This window comes from Photinus pyralis, unplaced genomic scaffold, assembly GCF_008802855.1.
Source record: "Photinus pyralis isolate 1611_PpyrPB1 unplaced genomic scaffold, Ppyr1.3 Ppyr1.4_LG2, whole genome shotgun sequence".
Taxonomy (NCBI): Eukaryota; Metazoa; Arthropoda; class Insecta; order Coleoptera; family Lampyridae; genus Photinus; species Photinus pyralis.
This window is the reverse complement of record NW_022170403.1, coordinates 32,519,446-32,525,445: the sequence shown is the minus strand read 5'-3', so window position 1 is coordinate 32,525,445 and position 6,000 is coordinate 32,519,446.

Here is a 6,000-nt window from a genome sequence, read left to right as displayed (position 1 = left end):
GCTATCAGGAAAGAGGAAAACAAAACAAAACAAAAAAAAATCACTATAATAATTCCTGTAATTTTAATAAATGGAGTTTATTGTGTAAGTGTTTCTTTGGCTTTGCGTTTGGGTTGAATACGAGTGGGTTGTGATAACGTGGTGTGTTTCTGTGAAGAAGGAGTTTTTTGTTTTTTAATTGTATTTATGGTGTTTCTTTGTTCCTGAGGTCGTATTTGTGAGGTTGCTTGGGTTTTTGGTGGAGATATTGCAGTATTTTGTGAGCCTGTGGTGCTGTTAAGGTTTTTGCGCTTCAGCTGTATACGAGTGGGTTGTTTCTGAGAAGAAGGAGTATTGTGTTTTTTAACTGTGCTAGGGCGTGTAACTTTATTGGATGGACCTGTCTTTGTAGTACATGTTGCGTTACTTGTGTTATGGTGTTTCTTTGTTCTTGAGGTTGTATTTGTGAGGTTGCTTGGGTTATTGATGGAGATATTACAGTATTTTGTGAGCTAGTAGTGCTGTATTGGTTTTTGCGTTTGGGTTGAATACGAGTGGGTTGTGATAACGTGGTGTGCTTCGGTGAAGAAGGAGTTATGTGTTTTTTAATTGTGCTAGGGCGTGTAACTTTGTTGGGTGGACCTGTCTTTGTAGTGCATGTTGCGTTACTTGTATTTATGATGTTTCTTTGTTCTTGAGGTTGTATTTGTGAAGTTGCTTGGGTTTTTGGTGGAGATATTTTAGTATGTTGTGAGCATGTAGTTCTGTTAAGGTTTTTGCGTTGCGGTTGAATACGAGTGGGTTGTGAAAATGTGGTGTGTTTCTGTGAAGAAGGAGTTATGTGTTTTTTAACTGTGCTAGGGTGTGTAACTTTATTATTATTATTATTATTATTAACGATATTTTAGACAAACTTGGTAAAAGTTTATATTTTAGTCAAATAAATCACATTCCTTCAAATATTGGCCCTTGGACTTTTCGGGTAACAGATACCTGTCGCGTTCACAATTTCGCCGAGGGTGGATCAAAAACTCTCATCACTGTCCGTTTCCATCGTTCAAGCACAAAAATTACGCAAAACACAGCGAGATGAAATTAATACGTACTTATAATTTTAACAAATGTCAGCGAGTATCATAGCAACGGCGGCCTCCTATGTTTCATGTCAAAATAGTTGCGTTAAAAAAATGACACGTTACGTTACTTTTTTTCGCTCAAATGCGTTAAGGAGGAACCGCTATGGCACTTTTTTTCACGCTACTAGCGGACTAAACAAACGCATCCTTTATGAACTCAAATTGATGGAAACTATTGTACTTTATTTTACAAACGTGAAAAAATTTTAAAAATACCCTAAAATAAATGGTCATTTTGCTACTCCTCAACATCGCGAATCAAACAGCCCAATAGAACGTTTTCACTCCACATTAATTGAACATTTCAGAATCTTGCAAGAAAAATATCCAAACAATACTCAGAATTTGATAGATTATGCAATAATCAGCTACAATAACCCAATACATCGTTCACCAAGTTTTACACCTTTCGAATTCACCTTTTGACATACAAAACCCCGAAATCCCGAAGAAATATTTTGACCCGCAAGTTTTTTCTCTGATTACGCAGAGAATCACAAACAAAAATTAGAACACCTAGTAATAAGATTAGGTATAAGAACGAATTTCACAATTCGTACAATCCCATTAATAATTTAGAAGAAAAAATGTATACCCAAATTAAACAATTAAATCCTTTAGATCATAAAAAGAAAAGACGTGGACTCACGGAGAAAAATGTATGTTAAAGGTAATTAAAAATATAATAATAGTTATCAAAAAATATAATACCTACGTAGGGGATAGCTATGAAGAATTATAAAATTTATCATATACATATTGTTGCAAGTGTATAGCTAGTTTTACTATATATTGTTTTAACTCATACAGAAAAACTGTATGTAACGGCAACCATCTCATATGCATGCTTTTGTAATACGGGAGTAGTTGAATTAACATCTCCGCTTTGTATTAATAAGTAACTTAGATTATTGCAACTAAACCCTGCCAAAAATCGCGACAATTTTTTTTTCGGGGCTCAAAAAAAGGCAGTGTATAACCTTCCTTTTTTACCAAAAATCGACTGCACCAAAATTTCTCAGGAAAAAACTTTTTCTTATTAATTTGGGTGCGTAGAATTCAAAACGATTCGTACTTTTTCGATTAGATGTCTCAATCAAAAGTTATGGGCCAATTTCGACAAAAAATTCAAAGGGCTGTAACTTTTGATCTAGTAGTCCGATCTTGGAACTGTTTGAAATTATGGATTCTACAGGCCACATTCTATAAGAAAATTTTTTTCCGGGTCGATCTGAGACAATTTTTTTTTCGGGGCTCAAAAAAGGCAGTGTATAACCTTCCTTTTTTACCAAAAATCGACTGCACCAAAATTTCTCGGGAAAACACTTTTTCTTATTAATTTTGGTGCGTAGAATCCACAACAATTCGTACTTTTTCGATCAGAGTTCTCAATCAAAAGTTATACACTAGAAACCAATAACTAGTAGCCCAATCTTGGAATCTTGGAGACCCTAAATATTGATAGATTCCCACTTCCGGTTGGAGATAATTTCACTTCCGGTCATGTTTTACGCCAATTGCAGATCCAGTCGTAACACAAATATGTATACTAACTCCTATCTCGTTATTTCCGACAATGGGCGACATTTTCAACAAAGCTGCATTACTTCCGGTTACTTTAATTGTCACTTCCGGCCAGGTTTAATATCAATTTGTAGATCTCATCATTTCAAACAGTTTTTATAAGAATACTACTCTTGTTATCTCCAACGATAGAGGCGCTATAGTGCGTTTTCTAGGTATAAGTACGTATTACTCCCAGTTTATCACTTCCGGTAGAGTCCCCACGGAAAAATGTTAGGTGGCTCCATATCTGGAATTATATTATTAATATAATAATTAATTATTATTAATATTATTATTAATATTAATTAATTGGAATACAGATAGGGAATGCAATACCGGGATCGCGGGATCTCGAAATACCGGGATCCCGCAGTCTTTTTGCGGGATTAATCCCGTACGTAAATGGAGCGGGATTTGCAGGATTGCAGAATTTATCGACCAAGCTTACCCCCATACATTAGCTCTGCGAATTTGATTATTTCGCACATTTTTGTTGTTGCAGTTCATGCAATAATTACGCGCAAACCCGTATCTGTTATTAACTTTGTTAAACAGCGAGTGAGTGCGCAAATCGGACTTATTTTATTAGTGTTTTAAAACGCATAAACTGTTATTTGATTCTTGTAGACAATATGTCGGACTCGTCGATTGTTTAAAAAGACTTAGTAGTAAAGTGTCTGTATGGAATTTTGCAGAAAAGACGGCAGATGTGATGCATTCTTTCCGCAAAATACAATGTGTTTTCTTGAGAATATTCTGTTAACTGAACAAAATTGCTTATTTCCGAATGTTTTTAAAATTTCGCGGGATCCCGCAAATACCGGGATCCAGCGAGATTACTATCTAATGATCCCGAAAATACCGGGATTGAAATTTTGCTGCGGGATTGCAATCCCTAAATACAGATTATATTGCTTCGGTGCGATGTATTCAACTGAAGAAAAAGTTGATATTGTCAACTGGGTGTAGTGCCGGTAATAGTTGAAGGAGCGTATGAGACTTATTTTCTGTGTTAATGATTTTAAAATTTGTGGTTATTGCAAACCATGCAAACCACATATAAGACGCCGTAAACAACCCTTGCAATTTTAACGGAGGATATGAAACTGAAGGTTTGAATTTTTTTACTTATTCAATGATACTATTTATACTGTCGCTTTTATTAAAATCTAGAATAACAATGCAAAATGCGTGCGCATGTTATTTCGGTTGCATAAAATTAGGCGTCTTTCAGAAGGATTTTAGTCATTCCCTATGTCTACTTCTAAATGAATAAAACTATAGATTTATCAAAGAACGCAGCCTCGTCCCAACACGCACTCACAGACTTACTCGTCAAAGACCCATACAGACGTAACGACAAATCGAGTGGACACACCAACTCACTCAACCATTCGAACGCTGCAAAAACGAGTTAGTAAATGCTTGCTTACTTGCTCTCCCTATAAAGACGACGATTCACTACTAGTTTTGTAACAATTGGAGTTGGTAGTCGAGCAATAAATCATCGGCGCAGCTACACACCCCTTGGATTTCTTCTTCAAGAAACAAAGAATCTAACCATAACACGTTCGCCAGGGAATTGTTAGTCGTTTACGCCGCAGTCAAAGACTTCACGTATTTCTGAGAAAGTCGACTTTCCACTATCCTCACCGATTACAGCCCCTTAACGTTCGCCTTAGTTTATAGAAGACCAACAGTTCGTCAATGTCGACAATAAAATTAAGCTACATAGCGCAGTTCACCACCAATATTTGTCACATATATCGGGAAAAGAAAACCTCGTAGCCTAATACTCTTTCGAGAATTCAATCCAAAACTCCAACCGCCATCGATTAAGAAGAATTCTCTCGCCAGCAACAAAGGAAAAAATAGAGAGATTCTTGAATTAATCGAACAAGTTTTCTCCGCCCGGATTTCCCGACGACGAAATTCAGATAACTCTGCTTTTGCACCCGCATCTCTTGTCTCGGCGCAACACTCCGCCTGCCGGGAGAATGTTATTATTTGCCAGCAGCCCGCATCCTTCGGATACAACTGAGTTTGCTAAGACACTCAGATCCTCCGAAGATTTCTGGCTGTCGCCGGCAAAAAAACAAAGAACGCCAAGAAATTTCGCCCATCCGGAGGCGGCATACATGCTAACGTTTTTGTGTAAAAAGAAGGCCGAAAGTGACTGCAACCCTTATACACAGGACGGTTGACGGTAATTATAAGGCACGACAAACCCTTTGTCATATACCTAAACGGCCACAATAATAGTATCTTGTCGATCGGCTGAAGCCAGCATTCACCGCAAATTGTGAAATCCAGCGGTCCGCTTCGCTCCAGCTACCAGTGCTTGCCGAGGAAATCAAAGAACCAGGTCCGTACCGCGTACAACACGTACATTTTCACAAAAAGATTGCCAACTTCCATGCCGCTGCGCTAGAGAGGGAGCAATGTGGCGGCGCGCACATGGTCAAAACGGCCAACCGATGAGTGCTTAAAGCCGTCTCTGCTAAGGTAATTCCTGCTTCGACGGCGCTCCAAGAAACTCTCCGCTTGCAAAACCAGTTCACTTTTCCAGCTCGACCTCGCGGCATGCTCCACCAGCCAAGAAGACTCACATCTGCCCTCACTCAGACGACAGCGCTTGCCGCGTGCATTTCGGCTACCATTTTGTAAATATATTTCATAAAACGTACGCAACAGCATTTTATTTAATGTCGCCCACTAAAACATCATGGATAGTTCACTTGAAAATACCGCGTACTTACATCAGAAACGAAACCCAACACCTCCAAAATAAAAGATAGATTGAATTGTTACAAAATCAGAATGCCGTTATAGGTGATTAGGATGCACTTTTAAGTTTTCCTGGGAAACATTGGACTAATGAACGGGTGGATGCCGAGCAGGAAAAGAGAATGGCACAATCATATAAACAGAATGACAGATGATAGAGTAGTCAAGATAGCAAGAAATAAATCTCAATTAGGGCGGTGAACCGTGGGCCGGCCCTAATATAACATATGAAAGCACAAACCAAAGGAGAAAGGGGCAGAATTGCCTAATAAGAAAAAATGTTTGTAAATAGAGTAAGATTGTTCAGAGGTTTCAATAGGATTATTGCCATTATATCCCCAATGTAAGCAACAAACTAAGCATCAAGTAATTTTGTCAATTTTGAAAATGATGTTGAAATCCCTCTACTATTTTTGCAACATTTTTTTAAGTAAATACCTTTGTAGTAATAAATCTAGAAATTCAATAGGATTCAATGGTTTCCAATAATATAACTCCATCCTAACATAACATTGTAGTCAAAATTTGTCAA